The sequence below is a fragment of the Balaenoptera musculus genome, chromosome 19, assembly GCF_009873245.2.
Source record: "Balaenoptera musculus isolate JJ_BM4_2016_0621 chromosome 19, mBalMus1.pri.v3, whole genome shotgun sequence".
Lineage (NCBI taxonomy): Eukaryota > Metazoa > Chordata > Mammalia > Artiodactyla > Balaenopteridae > Balaenoptera > Balaenoptera musculus.
The window spans coordinates 27468129-27493945 of NC_045803.1; the positions used below are offsets into that span (position 1 = coordinate 27468129).

The following is a 25817-nucleotide window of genomic DNA, read 5'->3' on the forward strand; positions in this document are numbered from 1 at the left end:
GCAATTTATTTCAAATTTAGTAATACAAAAAAAATTCTGGATCCTAACATCACTATTTATAACTTGGCCAGGAGAACTCTGAGAATCCCAGTTATTTCGCCAGAATAGGTTATTCTTCATGTATCTTATTTAAGCAATAATGCATGACAGAGTGTGAATTATGGCATATTAATTCTCACCTAGTGTGCTATTAGGCTAGCGTTGACGGCCGAGAGCTGTCAGTGCAACTAGGCATGAATTAATATCAAATAATTCCCCTGCTGAAATGTCTTATTGAGATTATAGCATTTTATTAGCAAAGGTTATTCCTTTAAAAATATGTTTGTATGCTAATTGGGAGATGGGGGCTCAGCATGGAAAAGGCATCCCTGCTTTTTCCAGTAGCCATTTCTAAAGCTTCCCTTTGATGTCCCCACCGTTTCATCCTTGTTGATACAATATCATCTTTTGGAAGTTTTCTCAGAAGTGTGACACAAAGGAACTCCTTGGCAATTGGGAATATGAACCTAAGAGCTTGCTTTGCCCAGACGTTGCATTCAATAAAATGTAAGTGAGCTTTGCAAACATGAGCACCGCTCAGCGGGGTGCTGAGGGAGGATGCAAGGTGCGGGAGACCCCTGTGGGCAGTGGGGACCAGGTATTGCCTGAGTCTGAAGGAGAGGCTTTGAATCCTGGTTCTAGAGACACTTACCAGCTGCAACCCTCCAGCCAAGCAACTCATCTCTCTGGTCCACAGTTTCCTTCCAATACCATGGGCATTCTGCCCACCTGGCAGGTGTGTCGCGATGCAAAGGTGTCCGCTCCTTGAAGCCCCTCTCCCCACCTACTTGTCTCTCATACTGAAGCCAAAATGAACCCTGCCTGGCCACTCTTCTCCCCTGGGGTATGACTACCAGTCTTCCATTGGCATCTAATTCCCCATCGGCCCCGTTGGCGTGGAAGCCACTTTCCCCTTGCTCGCTGGGTTCTAGCTACTCTGGCCTTCCTTCTGTGGCTCAAACTGGCTGTGATGCTTCCTACCTCAGGGCCTGCACACATGCTGCTGCCGCTTCCTAGCTGGTCCCCCACGCTGCCATGATGTTACCCTTTCCCTGGTCAACTCTTATGCACAATTCGGATCCCTGCTAAAACTAGAGAAGCTCTCCCTACCCCTCCCTGGTAGGCATTCTAGATCTCCTCCTCTGGGCACATTGAGAACATACCCCCCACCCCTTCAAGTTAGGTGTGGCTGTGTGACTTGAATTGGCTGATAGAATGTGAGCAGAAGTGACCTGTGGTGCCTCCAGGAAGAAACACTGAAATGCATTTCTTTCTCCTGTGATTGTGGAAGCTGGGTTGAGATGGAGACTCTCTCAGGCGGAACAGATCTGCATGAGGGAGAAACAAATATGTCCTGTTAACCCCGGAGGTTTGGGAGCTATTTGTTACACAGCAAAACATAAACTAACCTGGCTGATATACACAGCCTCACTCCCACACTTGGTCAGGTCTCTATAATACACCACGAACTCTCCCTTCAGATCACTTATCATGGCTGCAATTACTTAGTTATGTGTAATCATTTGTTTAATGTCTATTTTCTCCATTAGACCAAAAGTCCCATGAGGGCACAAACCACGTCTGCTTTACCCACTACTGTATCCCCAGCTCCTATGTGCCTGGCTCATGCTAGATGCTCAATAATATTTGTTGAATGACTGAATGAAAAGTTGAATGATTCAACTGAATGAATGGTAACATAAATACAAGCCCTTGGGAAACATTAGTCCAAAAAAAAGTATGATCATCTCTCTAATAAGAGTTCAATAGTTCAATAGATTAAAATCTCTGAATGTCAGGTCAAAAGATGGCTCCTACCCTCGGAGTAATATGTCCTCAAACTTGCTGTGTGACCTTGAGCAAGAATCTTCCCTCTCTGGGTCTTGGCTTCCTCATCTGTCCAACGAAGATAATCTTTTCTGAAACCTTGCATATATGGAGCTGGGATACAATAAAGTACGCATTTATGTATTTCTAAACACAGAAATAAATCACGCCGAGTAGGCAATTAGAGCATAACACCATCCCCAGTTATACTTCTCCAGACTGATAGCAGCCGACCTCTCCAGATGTGTCAGTCACCAAACCCTGTAAACTGCCTCATCTACCTGGTATGGCAGTTCCCACTTAGAAACCTCTTTGGGGTGCCATTCAGCAATGTCCACCATAGAAAGGTCCCCACAGAAGCCAAGAAAAAAGGCACATGTTCTTAGAGAGGCTGGCAAGCATCTTCTCTCACTTGAAGTATATGGGGGCTGCTGTGTCCAATCCAGAAACGAGGCTGGCAAATATGATTTCTCATCCATAGGCTCTTGGTGCAGGAGGGGGTCCTCTAGTGTTTGGGGCCCAAAAAACCTTTCCATGCTCCCCCCCAAAAGGAAAGAGGTGCAGGAGAACAGAACAAACAAAGTCGCTCATGAATTACAAAATCAATGCCCATCAGCGCTCGGAGCGGCCACGCTGCTCCACGTGTGGGACAAATGTAGCAGAGAAGACAGTGGGTAACACACACATCAACACGGCTTTGCTCCCTGCACAGAATTTACAGCCATAATTAAGTGCTGAACGGATCCAGGGGGACCTTCACAAGGGACCAGCCAAGCTAAAAGGCTAAGGAGTGATTGTCTCCGGAATGGTAGTTCGAAGGCACATCCTGCCTCCCAAACAGCCATTATTCCATGGAGGCTTGGCCTCAGAGGAGAAATGGCCAACAGGGCAACAAGATCTCCGATAAATCCGTGCTATTCTAGTGGTTCGAGACTCTCCAGTCTTCACTTTGGACTCTCATGGGACAATGAGTTCGAGTTTCAGAAGCTGCCTGGGGTCTGTGTCTATTCTTTTCAGCACGTACCAAAGGAATCCACATTTCCCTTCTGTGAGTCTTGGGGCAGACAAGAAACTGAGCATCACCCGCTCTCCTTTCTGACCCCTTGCAGAAAGCTGACATCTAGACTATGACAAGTCAGAGGGCTGCAACTGACGCTTCCAAATGTTCTCCTAACCCTCGGTGGGCCACTGTCCCTCCCCCCCCACGTCAGGGAGGATCCGCCTTTAGTTCCAGGCTTTGTGCAAAGCACCCACTTCTTCCTGGGCCATATCCTCTCAGATATCAGCCCAGAGGTAATCAACAAGCTGCAGGCATCATTTACAAAAATATCCAGGAGGCCAAGATTTATTGCCTGGCAAAGGTAGTGACTTCTTCATGATCTTTTCTACCTTCTAGATGTCATCTCCTTAGGAAGAAAACCTCTCCTCACCTGGAACAGTGGCCCACCCCCCAAGTGTACCTGCTCAGAGCCCACCCACTGCATTCCATGGGGAAAACCACGTGACTGAGAAACTGCAGAGGAGGAACCCATTGTAGAGATAGAATTACTGAGGCAAGTGGAACAACTACCTGTGATGAAAGGGATCCAAGGCCCCTGGCATCAGAACTTTATGATGCTTGTTGAAATGCACATCCTCAGGCCCCATGCCAAACTAGTATATGAGAACCTCTGGGGCCAGAACCCCAGCACCTACAGTTCCAGCAATCTGGAAATCACGAGTCTGTTCTCATGCTTCCTCACACGCACTCACCCAGCTCGATTCTAATGAGCCATAAAGTCCAAGAATCTCTGCAGTAAAACCTAATTCCTCCCATCTCACCCTAGAGTTACCTTAAAAGGACGCAGATTTGAAAGTTGACAAAGACAGACCATTAGCAGGGGCTAGTTAAACTGGCTGCATGGAAAACATGCAAGTTTTTAAAATCCTTTCCTCCTGCCGGGTATTTTCCTGGTGGTGCTTGCTGCTGTTGTTAAAATCCCTTCTCACTCACTTGTGCAAAACCCAGGAGTTTTCTGAAGCCTCCACAAAGGGGTCTGATATGACCAATCCGATATCATCAATTTTAGGCCAGCCTCAGAGGAAGGTATTTCGGACACATCAGGGCTGCTTTGTCCAGCTGTGCCCTCTCTCCAGGCCGTGAATTTCAATTTCTTCCTCCGGGTTGTCCAGAGGTGTTCTGCTCTCGCCTCCTCGGAAGTACACTTCCCCTCTTGGGGAAGCAGCTGGGCCCTTCTTGGCAGCTGCTGCAGATTAGTAAATTACAAGTTCGAGATTAAAAAAAGAAATGACTAAAGAATAAAACCTTTAGTCTGGCAATTTGAAGTCAGACTACCACAATGAACACCTGTTGAGAAAGACCATTATTAGAAGCTGGAGGTTCTGGGTGAAAAGATCACTGTGAATTAATTTTGATTGCCTCACAAAACTCTGCATAACAAATGATCTCTGATGGGGGTATCAGGGGACTTGCATTTGAAGGGGTGGGGGGAGATTTTGTTTCCAGTAAGGTAATATAAGCTCTGCCACGATATTAAAATCCACCATTGGCCATGCTTGTCTGTATGCCTCTGTGGAAACAGATTGTGTGTGCTAAGGTTACCACGTATTATGCTTCTGGGGAAAAAAGAGAAACAATTGATATCAAAATCTTTTCAAAAGGTTAGTTGAGAAAGCGTGAGGTCAGAGACTCATGACTCCCAAATTGTTCAATCATTTATTTACGTCTGTGTCTATGTAAATGGAGATTTGGGTGTGCTCTCAGTGATTTAAACAACCTTTGTTTTATTTTTTTAACCATATATATGTACACACACACACACACATACACATCCATAATTCTTTTTCGGCAAGGGAAGAATAGAGTAAAAGATGTGCTAACAAATAGATTCGCTTGGAGTTAGATGACCTTTGTACTTTGTAAGGTCATCAGAAATGAGAAAAAGTTAGGCATCTCTAGATCACGAGGCACAGTGGGTGGAAGAGATGGGCAGGGCTGGAGGAGAGGGATGGGTATACCGAATATTAAGTAGTTTCATTCTTTCCTGAAAAGAAAGAGACTCCAACTCAAATATGCCGGCGTCCTACCTGTCTGTCAGCTCCTGATTAAATCGAAAAGCAGGCATCCCATCTGTTTGCCCCAATGAAAAGTGTAATATTCTACTAACCACTTTCGATTATCGCTCAACTTAAGGGTTTCCTGCAAAATGATCCTCGGTTCATTTGAAGTTTATTTGGCACACAAAAGGAAGCTCCAGAAAGCTTTATGCTTTTAAGCTAATACGCAATATACCCAGCTGACTCCATGGCTGAATCTTCCACACCTCGCCATTCATATAACATGAATTTTCATAGTCGTGGACATCCATTTGTCATGAGACATAAAACCTGAAAATATCCTGAGAGCAAGGGACAACTAGGAATATTAACAGAATCTTAATTCTTTCCCCCATTTGGGATAATTTTGAGTCCAGAGTTACATAAAACCACGTTCAAATTATGTAACCATATTTTCCCCACCAAGTATATCATTTTACTAAAACCAAAATTTTTTCTTGCCAAGGTACTGGGGCTTAGCCTCCCATATCTGAGCACACCAGGGGCATGAAGCCCTCACCCCACCCCAAAACCTCCAAGGGAAGAAGCCACACCCACAAATTTGAAGACGCTTCTCCTCCTTGCCTTTGTTTCTAGTTTATCCAAAAGATTTGGGAAACCTTGCTGAGAGGGAAGACTCTTTGGGCTGCTTGCAACTGTGATCTCCCCAGGAGCAAACGCTTGGAAATAGAATTCCGATTTCTGCACGATTTGGAAAGTCTTTGGGGGTTCCTCTGAGACATTAGATAATTGAATATAGCTTTCTCCCACTGAAAAGAAAAATTCCCATCTCCAACGACAGTCCCCAAACTCCCAAGATCCCTGAGCACACTAGTCAATTTTATGACAAAATTAATCTGGAGCGTGACTTATGGAGCCCCAGAGGGAGGTCACTGGGGCCGGTAAATATGTAAACATGGCTTTTTCGGTTTCCGTTTCGCATGAATACAAAATAAACTGCGGCCCTCCGCACGCTGGAAAGTTCTTCCTTAAAGTTAATAAAATCTGTCAACTTCCATAAAGGCTGAGAGGAAGGGGGTCCACAGGTGCAGGCGCTCAGGCTCCGTCTCGAGGAGTCGGGGCAGCTAATAAAAAGCCCTGGGCACTGCGCGGCTCCCTCCCCATCAATTCCCATCAAGCGTTATTACAGTCATCTGCCGCCACGGAGGTGCGTCCCCCGCGCTCGCCCCGCAGAAGCGACAATGACATTTGGCCGAACTGCAGGTGCGGCTGTGTGTGGCCGCGCGGCCGGAGTGGGGCCGCCTTTGTGGCGCTCGGGTCCTTTGATCTGGCCCACAAAGGGCCGCGGAGCTGCAGTCCCCTGCTTTCTGCCCGCGGCTCCGCCCGGGCCGGGGAGGGGGCGGGTGAGGGTGGGAGACGGCGAGGAGGGAGGCGGGAGCCAGGAGGGAGGGGGAGGGGGCCTCGGGAGGGGGTGATCCATAATATTTATTTCAACAATAGCTTCAAATCTTTTTAAACATCATAAGAACACGGCTCATTAAGCCCACAACAGCCTTGAAATTGTGTTATAAAACCGCAAAACAGAAATCAATACATTTGCTAGAAAGGAGGTAATGAAATATATTGAGTTGCCCGAGAAGTGGTTTGTATGAATCATAATATTATTATGTGCGCATCAATTCCATTTCCAATACTTAAAGTTAACCAGCTAGCGAAGAGCGCTCTGAACCCGCGTTCAACAAGCTCTCCCCGGTTACTTGCCAGGCGGGCGCATCCTATAAATAACCTGGGGAGGGGGTCAGATCAATGCTGCCCACCCCAGAGCTTCAGCTGCCGCAGCCCTATCGCTTCCCGGCCGGATCAATACGTGCGCACAATGGCCGGGAGAGCGCCGGGGGCAGGCGGCAGGCCCACCGCTCCGAGCCTCGGCCTCCCTCCCACCAGAGCAGGGCGGCCAGCTTCTATCAGGTCGGCTCTGGCCAGCTGCTCAGCCCCTCCTAGCCAGAGACTGCAGCTTCCCTCCCTAGCCTTCTAGAGAGGAGATCCGGCTTCTAGTTTCCTCTCCCCTGGTGTGTATGGACCTGAGGACCCCAGTCTCTGAGCCCAGCACCCAGTAACTACCCAATGGATGAGCTAAAGTTTGTTTTCTCATGACTTTTTGTTTTTGGAATGGTGGTGTTTTCCTTCCCCTGTGCTGTCAGTGAATTAAAACTGGATGCATTTTTCTTCTCCATCCTGATCTATTTTGAAAGAGGATCTGATTCTGTAATGTACAGGAAGGTACAAGTCAGGATAGATCCAGGTTTTGCGGGGCCTGAAGTTTATGCAGTCTGGGGCTGTTTGGGGGGCCCTCGCGAAGAATACCTATCTTACTTCGGCAAATTTCCTAAAAGCATATGAACACATTGCCAAGGCCCCTCCCAGCCTCAGAGGGGGCTTGAGAGGGCCCTGAACTGGACCCTCACAGCTTCTGAGAGGGCCAGATTCACAGAAAGCCCGGGCCGCCTGAAATTATCTGATCCATGCATTTCCATGCTGCCTCCACTTTCTGGAATGTAACCCCCTGAGGGGTCTGGCCTTGACTGGCTTTTTTCCCTCTGTGTCTCCAGAGCAGAGAAGCTGTCACCTAGTAGGTGTACGGTGAATAGGGGGATCCGGGAGTGGGCTGCTGTGTAGGGTCTGCTGGGGAGCTACGGGATCCCGTCCCAGCCACAGGGGTTTCTTGGAGGCCTTGAATTGGGCAGCCTCTGTGTGTCCCCTCTAACTCGACCTGTGGCATTTGCACTGTGCATTTGGAGTTTGGACTGACCATTAAACCCAGAAGAGCTGGTCACTGCCGGAGTGTTCTCAGGTGGTCAGTAGAACATGGACAGCTGTGGGTAACTTTATGTACACACAGGCAAAGCCTCACACCTAAACAAACGCACACACAAAGCCGGGTCAGTGCAGACATGAGTCCCCAGATAATCTAAATTTGGGGAGATACCAACAAATAGTGTATAAGGGCCCCAGACAGTGGTTCTCAACCTGGAATGATTCCGCCCTCCCCGCCCCACCCCCGCCCCCGAGGGGGGGGACATTTGGCAATGTCTGGAGACATCTTTGGTTGTCACATTCTAGGGGGTGGAGGGGGAAGAAGGTACTGGCCTTTAGAAGATAGGGGCCAGAGATGATGCCAAATACCCCACAATACACAGGACAGCCCTCACCACAAAGAATCGTCCAACCCCAAATGACAATGAGGCCACGACCGAGAAATCCTGAGCTACGGCTGCACCAAGGACAGTTTTCTGGCCAGAACTGACAGAGCTACTGGCCCTGTTTCAACCACAGAGCCTTGGACACTCTCTCTAGGAGAAGGGGGATGGGCAGTGTGAGACCCCATGCCCCTCTCTTGATACGGTGGCTGGGTACCAGGGCCGCATCCAGCTCTCCACTTGATAACCACTGACGGCCATTGTCCCCAGTGTGCCACCACAGCTCTGGGCCTCTGCTCCGGGGCCACCTGAGGACAAGCCCTCCTTCCGACGGATTCCAACACGCCAACCAGTCTCTCGTTTACTAACGCTTGGCTGTCCTTGCTCCTGTCTGGCCTTTGAGGTACCCGACTCATAGGAAGGGCTTGAACAGATAAATCATCAGTCTTGAAATCAGTGGCATCATCTCTGCTCTCCATCACTTGTCCACCCATGCACACCCCTAACGCCCCTACTGCACACACACACACACCTCTCCCCCCACCAGGGACTCCAACGTACACTGGCCCTCTGAAGCTACTGGGTAACCACGTCAGAATCTACACTATAAATACAGAATTAGACACGGTAAGTACAGAATACAGAATGTGCCTATATTTCAGAATCTAAAAGCTGGGTGACAGTAATTTTTCCAGCACTAGACTTTTTCCCCCTGATCCTGTTCTGATTCCCTTGCCTCTTTCTTTCTTTTTTCCCCTCCCCCATGGCCTATTGTCTCATGCTTATCCCAGAATTGATCCTTCCTACCATCTTGGCCATTCTCGGACACAGACTTTGTGACGACCCAAGTTTCTGCTTTTGTTGGCCAGAAAAGATCAGTGGTCACATGAAACAGCACAAATGTGATTTTCTTTGTTTGGAGAGGGGAGTGTCATCTCTGCTACATAATCCCAATTACGCACAATTAGCTGACTCAGGCCAACTCTGACCACTCATTGACCAGGCAGATGGTCACCCGGGCTATGATTTTGTCATCCCAGAACCTAGAAATCAGTTTAATTTGGGCACAGAAAACTAAGAAACCGCCTCCTATTTCCATTTGGCCTAATACCTACAGATAATCCTCTGATCATCTTAAGAACCAAACTAAAAAGTAATCTGTTGGGTAGTTTTTAGATTTCAAATAATTATTTTTTTAAATTAAATTGTTTTCACTTTCAGTTTGTACCTGAGGAATGAGACCAAAAGAAAAATACTGCAGAGCAAAATTTTCCACATTGTAGAGCTCAGAAATGTCTAAGAAAAATTAGCCCTGATGATTAAATTTTAAAACTTCAGAGCATGAAATTTAGGGAAAATGAAAGAAATTGCCCAATCCTGAACATATTAAACTAACTCAAACAAAATGACTCAATCATCCTTCAAGTCAGGATTTGCCATAATTTGGTCATGGTTTATGGAACCAATAGTGAGAAAGTCAAAATGATTTCTTTCTCTGTAAATTTTTGGGGTTTTTTTATAAACACAGAGATTCTATCATAAAATATATGGTTTTTTTATTTAAAACCAAGCACGCAAAACATTAGGAGTTCCTCCAAAATGGCAAGCAATTTATTCTTGTTTACTGTGTTTATGATCTACAGGATGTCCATAAAGTCTGGAAACATAGGCAAATATAAATAATGTGGTCAAGAATATCTTCAGTCTTAAAAACAACTAATATATATATTTCCAGACTTTACTGCCATCTTTTATTATCACTGTCATGTGGACAGTACAAATGAAAATCTAGTTTACATTGCTTATGTGATGCAAATACGTACACAGGTTGAGAGTAAATAGATGTTCCTCGAAATAATAATATCCCATTTGTGTCAACTTTTTGGAGGGCAGATCAACATTTAAATGAATACCAATGAAGATACCTTTGGAAAGTGAAGAATCTTTCTGAGAAGGGAGTTTGCCGGTTTTTGAAGTAGAGGTTTGCCTAGGTTGGATTTCCTTAAAAAGCAAGACACACAATGAGGTTGGAAATATGGCAGATGATGGAGATGAGGATGGGCATTCGTGTCCCTTGGGCTGTTAGGTAGCAGGCTTTACAGGCTTTACACGGTTTATCTCAATGGAATCTTCTTCCATCTCTGCCGCCTGAATCAGGACACATCTTTAGGCACATAAGCCTAATGCAGTGAAGATCCTTGTTTTACTAGGTTCCTAGACATGATTGCAGCATGCATTCATGGCAGGAAGACATAGAAAATGGAAAAAAACGTGCAACTCTGGGTTCTACTCCCAACCCTTCCAAATAACTAGCTGTGTGACCTGGGTTGCATCACTTACCCTTCGTAGGTCTGTTTCCTTTAATGTCAGGTAAAATTATTCTAGGGCTAAAAATGCTAGAATTGCAGTACTATCAACCCCACTGGTAAGGAAGCTCCCTTCGTCTTAATAAAGAATACAACTCACAGATCCCATTGTCCAGAGGTGAGGAAAAAAGTGTCACCCACAACCTGGACTCTCTGGTCCATTGGGAGGCCCAGCTGCATTGACTGGTGCTACTTGAAAGGAACCTTAGGTGCCAATTCCAATACTCTTATTTGGAATTAAAAAGTCAGTCGGAACTGGGGTGTGATAACTTATGTCGTAGCTATGTGTAAAGCTGTCTTATGCCCCGCTTAGATTAATTCTTGAGGGCAACGCTGATGTCATATTCACGGGGCATCACCGTGGTATCTGGCAGGCAGAGAGATACTGCCTAAGTATTTGTTCAGTCAAAGACAAAATTGATTGAAATAATAAATCAAGATCCAACCTCTTGGCTTTTACTTGACTTGGAGTCACTATTTGGAGGCATTCTGCGGTAGGAAGTATGTTTGTACATATTTTGAAGTTTATTCCTTTCAACCTGCTCTTCTTACCACCTGCATCCATTCCAGTCCCAAGGATTTGAATCTTGGATTCAGTTAAATGTGAACAAATCACATGTGCCACACTGCCTAAGTTTACGGCAGTCTCCGATTTGTATGCCTGTGTGTGTGTGTGTGTGTGTGTGTGTGTGTGTGTGTGTGTTCTGTGCTGCCACCTGCATGTTTGGGTGCACTTGGGTCTGCAGATCTGTTTCTCTTGCCAGTGAGGAGTGGGCCTGCCTTTCTACAGCCCTGCAACTCTTGAGAACATTGGCTGTATCATTTGCAGCAGCTGAATCAATATTTTAATGGAAAATTACAAAGAAAATGAGTATTTGGAAACCAAAGGTTGCCGACCGAGAGCAGAAAAATAAAAAAAGACTGCACATCACCTAGAAGAGAGAGACCTAGGAATTGACTTCCCATCCATCTCTTGTATTCCTTTACTTATTTTATAGCCAACATATTCTCTTTCAGCCCCTGATTGCTTATTTTAAATTGTTTTCCATTTCCGAGCCTCTATCTTCCCTGTCTTCCCGCCCCTCCCCACCCGCCCCTTCTCCCAGGCCTCCCAAATGATACAGTCTGTGCCATTAACGATGTAGCCGATGAGAGCCCAGAGATGCTTCTTGTCTTCAGCCAACCCTGGGGAGAGCAGATGAGGAGAAGGGAGATGTCTTCCTCCTGGAAGATGATCTGACGGCAAGCGAAGCCCCGCTGACCCCTCACCGCAGGTATGAGGCTCTACAGAGGAGCCACAGAAAATACTGCAGAAGGTAAGGCTGCCGACAAGTGCAGCACACAGAAGGGATCTAGGTCAGAGGCACGAATCGATCTCAAGGAGTGAATCACTGACCTCCGCCCACACTCACCCTCTCTAAATTGAGTCCCTGTTAACTAAAGATCGCATTTCCATTGTTACGGCTTAGAAACTGATTCCTGATTCCATTTTTTTAACATCTCTTACCCAGCATCTGTTTGGGAAGGCTTTCTATTTCGTCTTTTAAACATCCGAAACACAATTCCAAACATTTCCAAGGTAAACTTGTCTTCCATTCACCATAAACCCCAGAAAGAATGCGGGTAGAAGAAAAAGGCCCAGCAAACATTCCTCTGTTCTGCGTTGAACCGACGGTATCTGGATCATCCTCGGGGATGTATCATAACAAATTGTCTCTCTAACAATCGTCTCTGCGAAGGTCGGGTAAAGTCCCAAAGATCAAAATCTGGGATAAAGGGGAGGCGCACATTTCTCAACAGGAGGGAAGGGGGGTGGTTTGGATAACTTTGCTTATTACACAGGGAATATCCCCCACGAGTTCACATATTGCAAAAGGTGTAAAGGAGGAAAACCTCCATTCAAGGAAGGGTGCAGAGAAAAGGATTCCAAATATCTGAATTTAACTAAATGCTCATCAAAACCCCCTTGGGAATTTAGAAACTCTATTTCTATATGGGCTGAATCACTTCTCTGACTTAGAAAGTGTTTTCTACTGAGCCCCACTAACAGCCTGGGACTGTACCTTCCCCAGCCTCCAAGTCTATGTGACAGTATAGACCCCAGTGGGGATGAACTACTGGATCGTTAAGTTCATCGTTAGAACTTAATTAAAAAATATACAATAGCTGGTTTCACATTCTTTTATTGTCATTTACGATTTTCTAATGAAATCAAAATTTTGGAAGTAAAATATCAGTTGTTCCAGATTCTAGTACCTGGAGTTCTAATTACTCTAAAGCAGAATTCCAGGGCAAAGTCCTATACTTTAATGGTAGAACGCTAATTTGAATTTTACGTGGATGTTGAATATTAACCCTGACACTGTCCTGGACAGCAAGTTTCTCAACCTCAGCACTATGGACCTTCTGGCCAGATAATTCTTGGGTGTGGGGACTGTTCTTGCTGTAGGATGTTTAGCAGTAGCCCTGGCCTCTACCCACTAGGTGCCAATAGCAACACCCCAACCCCGTTGTAACAAACAAAAATGTCTCCTGGGGGCAAAATCGCCCCCAGTTGAGAACCGCTGCTACTCTCATCAAGGGGAAAATTCATTTATTAGACCTTTTTATTCCACTTCAAAGAGAGCACAGAGTTAGAGTGCTTTTCTGGAAAATGGAGCAAAAAAGAAAATAAAGAAAATAAATTATGTATTTCCACCCATTTAATGGAATGTTGAACAACCGTTAAAATACATTTTAAAAGATACTTTAGAAGCATGAGAATATGCTCACCTTACAATGTTAAGTAATAAAAGAGCAGAACATGAGAGTATATTGCCATGTACGTATTCTATAAGATACATGCATTTTTAAATATTGAAAATATTCTAAAGGGAAAACACCTTAAAATAATGAAAACCATGATTATCTATGGGTGTTAGGATAATGCAGTATATCTTTTCTTATTTAAATTTTTGTTTTCCCAAACTGTCTACCATGAACATGTATTTTTATAATTTTAAAGCAGACACAGAAAAAGGACAAGGAGTCTTGCATTATACAGCAGGTTCATGGTATACGAACAAAAAGCGGCAAACACACTGCCATCGTCTATTCCTAATTTAATTTTCTTCCACACCCTGAAGGAAGCATAGCAATTCCTTTCCTACTCATCTGATCCTTTTGCTCGTTAAACCTTCACATCTGCTTCACTCTGCAGCCTTAAGTTTCTAAGGCCAGAATTCATGACATTGCTTATTTTGTTTTACACCTTGCTTCTCTACCCGGATATACTCATTCATTCCATATCCCGGCACTGTGCTGGGTCCTGAGAATTCCGTGGGGAACAAGGTAGGTAGAGTTCCTGCTTTCTTGGAAGATGGACAGTAAATCAATAAACATATACATGAACAAGGTAATCCAGCTAGTTAAAAGAGCTGTGATGGTAATAAAACATGGTGATGTGTCAAAGAGAATATGGAGAAAGCACTCTTTTAGACTGGGTGGTCCTGGAAGGCTTCTCGGAGGAGGTGACATTTGAGCTGAGAGTTAATGAACAAGAGGAGGGAGTCTTGGGGAAATGGGGAAGATCTAGGGGCTGTTTTTCAGGCATGCATTTTTATGTCCAAACATACAGAACAAGCATGGAACATTCAAAGAAGAGAAGAAAGGCCCCTGAGGTTGGAGCTTTGCAAGCAAGGGGAAGAGTAGCTGGAGCCTGGGCTGGAAAGTTAACAGGCCCCAGAGTAGACAGCCTTGGTCCAGCCAGGCTTAGGTCTAGGGGCACTGGAAGGTGGCAACTATGAATCAGAATCTTTGGGGCCAGAGCCCTGGAATCTGCAATTTAAAACAAACTTTCAAGGTGATTTTGATGCACTGGAAAATTTGAGAACCATGATTCTAGTGTATACACTTTTCTCAAAAAGTGTGGGAGTGCTTTGACAGAGGTGTTTAGTGAACTAATTCAGAGTTTTGCTACTCAGAGTGTGGCCCATGAATCAGCATCTCCAGCATCATCTGAGAGCTAATCACAAATGAAGATTCTCAGGCCCCTTCTCCAGAGCTACTGAATCAGAATCTGCATTTCGACCACATTTCAAGTGATTTACAGGGAGGTTTGAGAAGCACCGACTTAAGTCAGTACATTACATATTATAGTAAATCTTCTATAGAGAAGAAAATGGAGACTGTGAATTTTAATGATAAAAGATTAGATAGCAACAAAATACCTGATTATACTATCATGTTTCTCTGGTATTAGGGAGCCCCAGGAAAAAAACCAAGTAAAAATCTGTTCTCAGTTGTGCCAGTGTTAAGCCTCCTTAGACTGCACCGCAGTGTCTGAACTGAAGCCTTGAAATCCTGAACTTGTGGGCTTAAAAGGATGCACTTGACTGAGTAATAGACACTGAAAATTATTTTATCATTTAGATTTTTTTTAAAGGGAGGGAAAGTTATTTATTAAAGCAACTAAGCATAAACATTTACTATGTTTTACTAGTATTTTATATTTTAAAAATACATAAGACAAAGAAATACGAGCTATTATTCGTATTTCTATTGTACTATTGTATCAGTAGAGACTTCTATCGTTAACCCTTAACAATCATCAGTCTTATTCACGTTCCCTCTTCCTCTTACCCAGCATGCTTTGTAATACTTTACTGACCTCATTGCACTTTGTGTGCATCTATACATTCTTCCTTTACTCTGCAAAATCTCTGTCTCTGTCTCTCTCTTTTCTCATTAACACGGAGTTTTAATTTTTTTTAATGCAAGAGCTTTCGCTAATTCCAGGACGGGTCTTGCTGCTTTTTCTTCAGTGGTCAGGAAACGACCACATTTACAGGAGCCCTGTGTTTACTCTGGCTCTCTCTAATCAAGGGATTTTTCTTTCAGCAGACCACAGCTCCTAACTTTATCTCTTTGTCCTTTGAAGCCGAAAGCTATTATTTCTAGCAACCATCAGTAATTCAAGTAAACACTCTGTTTTCTCCCAAAGTGCTACATTGTTAAAGAAAACTAGCATTGGGAAGGTCTCAATTTCTACCAGCTCTCTATTTTATGAAAGGATATTGCAACAAGGCTTGAGAACAGAAGCAAAGTGTGTCTTCTCCATATTCACCAGCTGGCTCCCTCCTCCCACGGTGATGATGGTTGACCCCACCTACCCAAGGGTGTTTCACACATTTACCCCAAAGTATAAGTAAGGATTCATAGGTAAGGAGTGCTATCCTTTTTAACTCTCTTTACTTGGAGGCAGCGGCTGCTGCTATTGTTTTTCTGCCTGCATCAGTCATAAGGATGTTTCTTCTGGAAAAGATCTGATCTTTGCCCCTAACCCCGCTGGAGGTAATTAGGACGGGAAGGAGAGCAGGGCACCTCACCTGGAACAGCGATGGGGGCTGTTTTACTCAGGTGTCTGGGTGCAGTCTGTGGCTGTCTTGGTTAAACTCTTGTTTAGAGGGTTGTTCCCGGATCTAGAGCTTCTATAGCAGGAGGGCTTGCCTGTCCTCCAGACTTCCAGAAGCAGAAGGCCTGGGAAATGTGGTCAAGTCTCTTTGTACGTAGTACGTGGCCTGTGGCGGTTTGGGCTACTTCTCATCTCATTGGCTGTGACATGGCTCTGTTCTCTAATGATGCAGAATGTAAATATCCTACAGCATCAGTGTTGTTATCAGTACTATTAATGGTGCTATTAGTAGTTGGTAGTACAACAGTTTTTAGAGAAGTAGCAACCTGAAGCCACACAAGCCATTCCTCCAGCCATTTCCCATGAGTGCAAGCAACCTGAGGGCAGATAGCCATTCTGCATTGTTCCCTGATGTGTCCCAGGACCAAGAACCGTGCCTGGAGGGGAGCAGGCGCTCCCTAAATGTTTGCTGAATTAATGATTAATTAATGAACTCCACCTAGCAAGCCAGCGTGTTCCCAGGGTCTCAGATGACTTCTAGCGTCCCTATCCCTTTTGGAGCTACACTTCACCATCCTGTGTAGAGATTTCTAGCACACTTCACTGCACTGTGGGCTCCACCACTCCGCAAGCACCAGAGGGTGACCCTGGCGCTCCCTAAACTGCCTGGTACTTAGTGGGTGCTTCACAGTCTGATAAGCTTTTCATAACCATCTAGATCCGGGGAAGCTAACCTTTTTTAGTCTTTGTTATGGCTGGGTCTGAATTGAACCTTCCAAACTCAGAAGCAGGAGAACGTTTTGGCCAGAGGGCAATGACAACTCCTAAAATAGGGAGTGTTTCATTAGAAGGAGCATTGGGCTAGCAGAGAGAAACGCTGAATTTAAACAGTTCTCCGCCACTTACCATACAACCCTCCGGAAAGATCATATTCAATTCCCTAGACCTTGGTTTCCTCATCTGTTTAAAGGGAATGGTGTTACCATCAGCTCTGTCCTGTAGGGTGAAGGGAAACAGTGAATGTGAAAGTGCTTTGTAAAACATAAAGCCTCCAGCGTGCAAATGATGATCAGGGAAACTTCCTTTCCCCAACCTCAGGCCCAGTTTAAAGCCATCATGTTCTTTCCCTTTCCGTATCTAGCATCTCCAGCAGAGGCATCTGCAGGATATCCAGGGTCCTGTCTGAACCCAAAGATCTGCTTCCTGGTGGGGGCCTTCTCCTGAGATGTCCTCGTGCTGTGGATTACCTTCTTCTCTTGACCTTGAAGGCATCTGCATCCTGTTCTTCTACCCCAACCTTCCTCTGCTGAATCAATCTGTAGCTGCATCCACCCCTAACGTAAGGTGGTCCTGCCTTGTGTCCTTCCTTTCCTCCCTTGCAAAATGAGCTGATTGGACCTCATCTAGGGAGAAAAGTCAAATGCGTACAGAGGCCAGCAGGCTGGCAGATGAGTGAGGTGGTCTAAATGGGAGTGGAAGAAAAGTGGAGAACGGGTTTGCTCCCTCTAAAGGGGACAGTGGCACCTTAGTGCCAGCCAATTGTTGAAATGTGGGAAGGCGAGAACACTACATCATCTGACACTCAAAAAAATCCGGAGATTTGAACTTTTATATGAGATCTCCTGACTTGCAAATGTTGGCAGTGCTTTCAAATTTGTTAAATATGCTTTGGGAGCCAGATAAAACACATATGCAGGCCAAACTCAGCTTTCGAGTCTCCATTTTGTGGCCCGAGGTCTCTGAGCCTCCTTTCAGCTCTAAGAGCTGTGGCTTTTCTGGGCTGTGAAAGCTGCTCAAAAATACCCCAAGCAACTTCTACCCTTTCCTCTCCTCTCAGGTCCTCTTTGTGTCTCACCTTGAGCTACTGTGACAGCCTCCCTCCGACCCTCTGTATCTATCTACACATGTGACCTTATTTGGAAGTAGAGTGTTTGCAAATATAATTAAGATGAGGTCATTAGGGTGGACCCTAATTCAATATGAATAGTGTCCTTATAAGAAGGGGAGAAGAGATACAGAAAGAGCCATGCCCAGAGGGAAGATGATGTGAAGACAGACAAGGAAAACACCATGTGACAACAGAGGCAGAGACTGGAGTGAGGTGTCCACAAGCCAAGGATTGCCAGCGACATCAGAAACTAAGAGAAAGGCAAGGAACAGTTTCTCCCCTAGAGCCTTCAGGGGGAACATGGCTCTGCCAACACCTTGGCTTAACTTCTAGCCTCCAAAACTGTGGGAAACTTAAGTTTCTGTCATTGTATTTGTTATAGCAGCCCTAGGAACTAATACGCTGGCCAATCGGGGGGCGGGCACCAAGAGAGGAAGGAAGATCAGCCACCATCATCGTCCCTCCCTCATAGCACATCCAGACCATGAAAACCTGACCCTCCTTGCAGATTTCCTAAGTTTCCTAAAATGTTAACTACTTCCCTAAATGTTTCCTCGATTTTCCAGGAATTTTCAAATCTAGCTTCGTGTGCAAAAAATAAAAAATGTGAATCTCATTGATCCTCTTCACAGGGAAACAAAAATATACCAGCCACTCATGCCTGCAAACTATTTCTCCACTGTGATAATTCAGATGCAACACTTCCCTGCTCTGTGAAACATCGCGAGACCTGCAGTGTGTGAAAAGCACAGGAGAAAGAGTTGACTTGTTTCCCCATGAGAGAGGGCGAGAAGTGGGGAATAAAGCCCCACACACTGGTAGGTGGAGGCACCGTTTCCTCTGTGGGAAAGATATCAAAATAATTTGATCTCTAAATATTAACAAGGTCTTTATAGGGTAGATAATGCTTGTCGCATCCATAAAGTATCCAGTGCTTGCTAAAGGAAGGTACTGGGGTTAGTGTGTGGATTCACAATCTGTGTTCATCCCTGCTACTTCTGTCAACACTGCATGGTGAGGTCAAACAACCCTGGTCAGGAGGGTTCTCCTGTCAGAAGGAGGTGAGAGAGCAGATCACATCCTGTGAATCCCAGAGGATTCTACTTCTCAAGAGACCTATGAGTAGGGAAAGGGGAAGGTGCAGAGATTTAACTTATTTATTGTAGAATTCTGGGCCTGGGGTTGAGCTAGGGAGAGACTGGCAGTACTCAATCTTCTTGGGAAGATTTCTGACGGGACAAAAGGAGAGCAGAATGGTTAAGAGCTGAGCATGTGTGCTCTAGAGCTGGGTTGTTTGGGTTCAAATTCTTGCCAGATGCTGTGCCCTTAGACATTTCACTTAACCTCTCTGTACCTTAGTCTCCTTATCCATAAAATGGGTGCAATGACAGTACCTACCTCATGTAGTTGTTGCAGGGATTAAGTGAGTTAATTCAAGTAAACCCTCTGAAACATCATCTGACACTTTCTAATTGCTGAATACATCTTATTGAAACGGTTGGACTGTGGCCCCAGTGGTGCTAAGTAAGGAACCACCCACAAGTTCAATGGCTTAAAACAATGCCCATCTATTCCCCTAGATCTGTGGGAAGGCTCTGCTCAGTTGCACTCACTCAGGTGCTGGCTGGGGCTTGGCTGATCTTGGTGGGGCTTGGCAAGGGATTGCTCTGCTCCACGTGGCTTTTATTCTTTTCCCAGGATGGGTGGGCATGTTCTTTTCATGGTGATGGCAGAGGCACAAGGGTACAAGCAAAAACATGCAGGCATCTTGGGGCCCAGGCTTGGTGCTGGCACACCATTAAGTCAAGTCACATGGCCAGACCCAAAGAGGCAGGGAAATACACCCTGCCCTGGGGGCAGCAGTGCAAGTCACATGGCAAAGGCTATGGATAAGAGAGGGCTGAAGAACCAAGAATGGGAACTACCATAGTAACTCTTTTTATTATAATTTACATAAGAAGTATTAGACTGAGAATCCAGGTGGAGAAGTTATATCCTGATCTTCAACTGACCAGTTGACCTTGGGCAAATCACTCCTCCACCCAGAATGAGGAGGTGCAATTTATTTAGTTATCTAAATAACTCAGGCTCCCGCTCTCACACTAACTTCTATACAGCCAAAGAAGTTCCTTCCTGGCCACTCTTAACTCTGAAGATTTAGGTAAATGTGTGTGTGTGTGTGTGTGTGTGCACATGCACACATGTTAGATAGAATCTGATCTTTGTTAAAGTCTGCAGAAAACCTCCCTATTTGAGCAGCATTCCTAAAAGAACGCTTCTAGAAATGATTACTCAGGATGATGTACTATTAGGCTATGGTAAGCCCCCTAGTTAGCACAGTGACTAAGGATGCTTAGAAATGGCAGGATTTGGGAGGGATGTTATCTTAGCTACCCCAGAGCTGGGGCCCAATTAGCAAGGGGGAAGGGTTCTTAAAGGGACAGTGTGGCTTTTTGCAAAAATTAAGTTTTCCTACTCTGTTTTTGTTTTCTCTTTTGCACTCACTTGTGTTTAAGGAGAACCCCCTTTATGGCAAAATGCTATTAAAATCTTCCACGTGGAAGCAGCCCGGGAGAGGAGAACACAGGCTCTTCAGCACCACGAGCCCAGCCGAGCCCAGCCGAGCCCAGCCGCTGGCCTCTCTTTACTTGCAGAGTCAGCAACTAGGAAACTCTGCATCAATGGATGCGTGGGTACAAAGAGAACTGGGCAACTGGTCTACCTGTGCCTTCATCAGTACTCTTCCCACTCCCAAACCTGGCCCCCCAGCCCCCTCTCCAAGGCCCCCGGTTCTGTGATTCCAGCTGAGAAAAAGAGGGGAGAACCAAGCTTTTGCCAGTGGTTTCAGACTTTTTGATGGCAACTCTTGCTAAGAAGTACATTGATCATTGCGGCCTGGTACACACACATACATGGCTGAAACAGAGTTTCATTAAGACACTACTAACCCTTTAATACAGAGTGTGATGTACACTGATTTTCTTATTCTATTACCCTTAGACAATAATGCTTGGAATAACCTGCTAGACTGATTTCATAATGCACTAATATTAGGGTCCCAACCCATAGTTTGAAAAACTCTGGGCCAGTTCCAAGGTGTGTGTCGATAGGTAGAGGGGTGGAGAAACAAAACTCTTTAAGACCCACAGACCTCACACTTGTCTAAAACAAGAGGCAGTTGGTTAGAAGAAAACTAAGAAAGGATGCAGCTAATGAACCAGCAGGTGTCTGTATTATTTTGATCTGGGGGACATCACCGAATGGGTGTGATCTGTAAGGATTTCTCCTGCGTGGAACTAGAAAGACTACTGGAGAGAATGGAATCCAGTGTTTCCTATTCCTTCTAAAATAAATATACTTACATTTTTAAAAGGGAGTAACTCAAGTGAAGTGATCAAACAGGTAATAGTATAAGTGACTCTGATAATGTGAAATTGTGAACATGGTAAGATTCTGATGGAAGCTGCTGGGAAATATTGATGGATATTGAAACTTTCAGGGTACACACGGGGAAACTGGTCCACGGATCAGAAAAGTTACGATTATGCCCCAGAGTTGGCTATTGAGCAAGTCATAGCTCCAGGTTTCCTGGGGTCCAACTGTTCCTTCTCTGCATTCTGGGTCTCAGTTTTGTTATCTTGTAAATGACAGTGGCCCTGCCTGTCTCACAGGACTGGTGTGAGATGAAACAGGTGGAAACACCCCAAATTCTAAATACCGAAGCAGCTCTGCGGGTTGCTTAGTATTTCCCCTTCCCATCCCTTCCATCAGGAGAGGAGCCTGCCTGCCGTGTTTGCATCTTTATCCATGTTTACAGGTGACTGGCTGGGCCTCTCACTGAATGTGGCTGTGATTACAAGAAGCTGATGTAACCCCTGGCCTCTCTGCATCGTGTCCACACAGACCATGCTGGGTCAGGATTCAGCTGGACCGGGTCCCACCCTGGGTCTAACGAGGAGGGACCAACTTGTGTGGCCTCCGACGCCATGCCACGTGTCTTCAAAGCCCTCCACGGCACGTAAGTAAGAAGCTGATCCTGTAACTGCCCTCGCAGAGGTGAGTAGCCAGAGGTCCCCCCACAGAAGATGGCCTGTTCCTGGTGGTGTGGATAAAGGCCTGTCACATCCCCCGCCCCCGTCGTCCTGGCTTTAGGGAGGATCTGAGCCAAGATGACTGGAGGTCCCTGAGTCTTTGTTAAACTTGAGCTCAGATGGATGTAGAAACACAAGACGAGCCAAATCATATGTTTAAACAGTTAAGAGGAAACCAGGCTCAGCAAGGAACTGCAACCCTGGATTTAGCCTGGGTGAATTTTCCTTCTCTGGGATTTCCTGTCCCTTTTTTGGATGTTTCTATCTATCAGATGTTCAGTGGCAGTTGGTTTAAGGCCATCAACTCTGCAGTGAAAGAAAGCCTTACACAGTACTTGGGTTTAGCTGCTAAAATATCTACAGCTGACAAACGGACCCAAGGCTAGGCTTACATGACACAAGCTCCAGGCCTCCATCTATCTGCCCTTAGTAGAAAGAGACACCAAGCCTGAAGACGGGGCTTAAAGAAACATCCGTAACAATAAAGGGCGGCATGCAGCCCCGGCTGCCTCGGGGGCAGGGACAGTGGGACTGGTGGGGGTAGGTCCTTAAGGAATGCAGAGTAAGTGAACCCAAAACTCTGTCTCCTGCAACGTTCTTAGACTGCAGTTAAAATTTAACAATTTTTTTTATGTAAATCATCTGGTATGCTCAATTGCATGGGGTCTCGGGGGCGGGGGGTGGTTGGCAAGGAGGGAACAATGGGCTGGGATTAGATAATTTACTTAGTGCTAAAATTCCAGGAAGTTTGTGTTGATCTGGGCCTGGATCTTGTTACTTTTTAGCTCAAATCTAAATCTTTATCTTCCTAGTATACTTGAGAGGACATTTTTTTACTTAGCCATTTTTACAGTTGTAATTTTTTCCCCCTTTCATCAAATAGAGCTGGTTAGATTAGCAGCTCTTAGCACGGAGATGAAAATATTGGTAGAGCCCATTGGGCCCTGTTTTGTTTATTCTAACGGAGCAGGCTTTGATCTAAACATATTTCCTGGGGTCTGGACGAGATGACCTAATTCCTGTCTTATCCGTCTCCACTTTCTGTGAATCTCAGATTGCGTTGGACTGTGGAGTCCTTTGAAATTCACTTTACATTTTTTTCCCACTTTGTTACCCGCCCCTGACATTTGTTTCATTTGGGGTAGCAGTGTGTAACTCTTAGTAAAAGACTTCGATGCTTTATTTTTCTAACAGGACTGCTAAGTTTTAAGAGAGTGGGAGCTTTTTTTTTTTTTCTTAAGTCCTCTCATTCTTGACATTCGCAACACGCCCAAAACAATAAGCAAATAATCTACTGCTAGAAATTTATGTCAACTGCAAATCACTTAGGATTTTCTATATGATACTTTTTTCCTAACTAAAAAGAAAAAAGAAAAAAAAAACCCACTGTCCCCCACCTCCATAAACATCAGTTGAATAAACCCGGGCCAGGAGGATTGAGATGCAAAGACTCGAACTCCAAGTGAGCTTGGAGCCAGTTGGTATCTCCAATTGGTCTGCAGGAACCTGTCCCCTTCCTTACTCTGTGGACCCCATCCCCTTGCACAGCCACTGGCCTGAGGGGCTTTGGGTAGCTTGGGTCTGTCACTGGTCTCCCTTTTTCCTCCCTAGGTCCCTGTCAATCACCAAACTGCTCTTCCAAGTCTGTTTTCCAGAAAGAGGGAAGCCCCTGTGTGTGTCTATGGAGACGGGGGAATGAGGCTGGGGGTGAGGAGCAGCGAAGATGAAGGCGGAGACAAGAAAAAACACAGAAGAATGTAGGGAAGGAAAGACGGGAAGAGAAGGGACAAGAAGGTGAAAGGATGACAGCGACACAGTTGAGCGAGAAAAAGAAAAAGCACAGTTACTGAAAAATGCGGGAAAAAAAACCCCCAGGTTGCTAACGTTTGTAATTTTTGAATGATGGGCACAAGAGGGTCGGTTACATTATTCGCTGTACTTTTCTGCTTTCTTTTTACAAGTCATATTTTTAAAAAAGGAACTGAGGAAAATGTCACCAAAATGAATATTTTTAGTTTAGAAATGTTGTGAATTTGGCTGTCATCATTCCAGGCAGCAACAACCCAGGAAATTTGGTTCTCGGCGATTCCAAGACACACGTCAAGTTTCAGAAGGGGGAAAAGAAAGGCGAAAAAGTGAGGCGAGGCGAGGCTTGGTGGGAGGGGGTGGGGCGGTGCGTTCACATCTGCCTTAAAATAAACCCTGTTGCTTTATAAATATAAATCCATTTCTCTTCCGCCGGGCTGAGCCGAAAGGCTGAGTGTATTTCTCACACTGAGAGAGGAAGCAGGCTGGGGGCGATTTCTTGTTTTGGAAATGAATGGAAAGGGGAATGGGCAGGTAATGATCAATAGATTAGAAAGACAGTCGATCGATGGATGGATAGGCAGGGACCAAAGCGGAGAGGCAAGGGAGGTGAGAGAGACCCAGACGGAGACCCCGAGGCTCCAACCTTGTCCTAAGGGCTTCGGTAGCCTCGGAAAGTCTGTCCAAACGAAAAGACGCGTTTGCTCCCTTGAACTCATCAGAAAAAGCTAGAAGGGAGGAGGTTGGTGGTGAGAGGGAAAAGAAAAAATCGCCCGCTCCCTGCCCCGCCCGCCTGCCTGCCTGCCTGGCGGAAATGGACGCGCAGCCGGGGTGGCTCAGGGCCGTGACCCCCGCACCCGCCGCGGGTGGGAGCCCCGGGATGGGGGCGGGGGTGGGGACCGCGCCGCGGCCAAGGGAGGGAGGGGGCCGGGCGAGCTGGGTCCCGCCGCTGGGCGTGTGCTCGCGAACTGGCGTCGGGGCTCGGCCGACGGGGCCCCCTTGGAGAGGTGAGCGCTGGGCGAGGGAGTCGGGGAGCGGGGGTGCGGAGGGGCGTGTGCGAGACCGTCCCTCTCAGTGGCCCGCAGCCCTCGGATGCCCCGCGGGTCCCCAGGGAGAAGCGCCCCGAGCCTAGAACCACGCAGGCCCGGCACCCCGTCGTCGTCGTGCCCAGCCCTGGGAAGGGGTTGGACGCCTCCTTCGCAGCGGAAACGTCCCCCTCCGGCCCGCGTGTAACAAGAGCTGCCAGAAATCCGCCTTCTCGCCTTGTCCCCCCTCTTGAACGGATGGGTCTCTCTGGGGGCGGCGTGGCTGAGGCTGGAGAGGCGCAATCGAGGAACCTCGCTAACGTGCTGAAACGTCTGGGTGATTCTGTGCAGCGCGCACAGCCCAGTCGCTGCCCTCTCAAGGTTTGGGGGCACCCGTGTCCCCATAAGGTCCCGGCCTGGGGTCAGCGCCCACCTTTCGGCACGCCCCGCCTGGGCCCCCAGACCACCCAGCCTGGGGAGGCGCGCCCTGAGTGGCCTGCGCCCCGATGGAAACTTCTACTGGAAGGTGGCCCCGACGCTTCTGCCTTACCTGGGCGCAGGGCCACCGGCTGCCGGCGGTTCACCGCCTCTCTGGAAGAAAAATTTCGCCGACCCCTCTAGACACCAACTTTCACCCCGTCCGTTTGCTGACCCCAAAATAGTGCTCTGGAGGAAAACATGTTTCCCCTAGAACAAAAGGGAGAGAGGAGGAATCAGATTGAATTCTGATGATGCAATATTCAACTCCACAGCACGTATCCTTTGCAATGGACTTTTTCTTTCAAATATGCGTGTGTGTTTAAATGCCTAAAACCAAGTTGACCTCTTGGGTTGAGGCCCAGTTTCAGAGTCAGATTATATAACCCCCGCTGCCCCGGGAATTCTCCAGCAATGCTTCTCTCAGCTGCCTGGAAAACGACTGAATCAAGGAAAGTGAAAACGGAACAGTTGAAATAAAGCCGAGGTCTCCATGGGCACAAATGTCTTAAGGAAACTTACCTGGCCGATGGAACCTCCTATACCAACTTTTAATTTCATATCATTTTTTCCTTTTGCTTGGGGGCAGGGGGGTTGTAAGAAGAGTGGCCAACAAGCAATTGGTATTGGGAGAATATCTAGATCCTCCAAA

The 25817-nt window shown here is 46.2% G+C and overlaps 1 long non-coding RNA gene across 1 annotated transcript; it reads right to left on the bottom strand.

Moving 5' to 3' along the window:
* Positions 1–1328: 1328 nt before the first annotated feature.
* On the bottom strand, positions 1329–25437 carry LOC118885501. The gene is made up of 3 exons (XR_005017496.1): positions 25239–25437; positions 1858–1980; positions 1329–1367 (listed from the first exon to the last, which is right to left on the bottom strand). It is a non-coding gene; the product is annotated as an uncharacterized LOC118885501 (long non-coding RNA).
* Between the last annotated feature and the right edge of the window lie 380 nt (positions 25438–25817).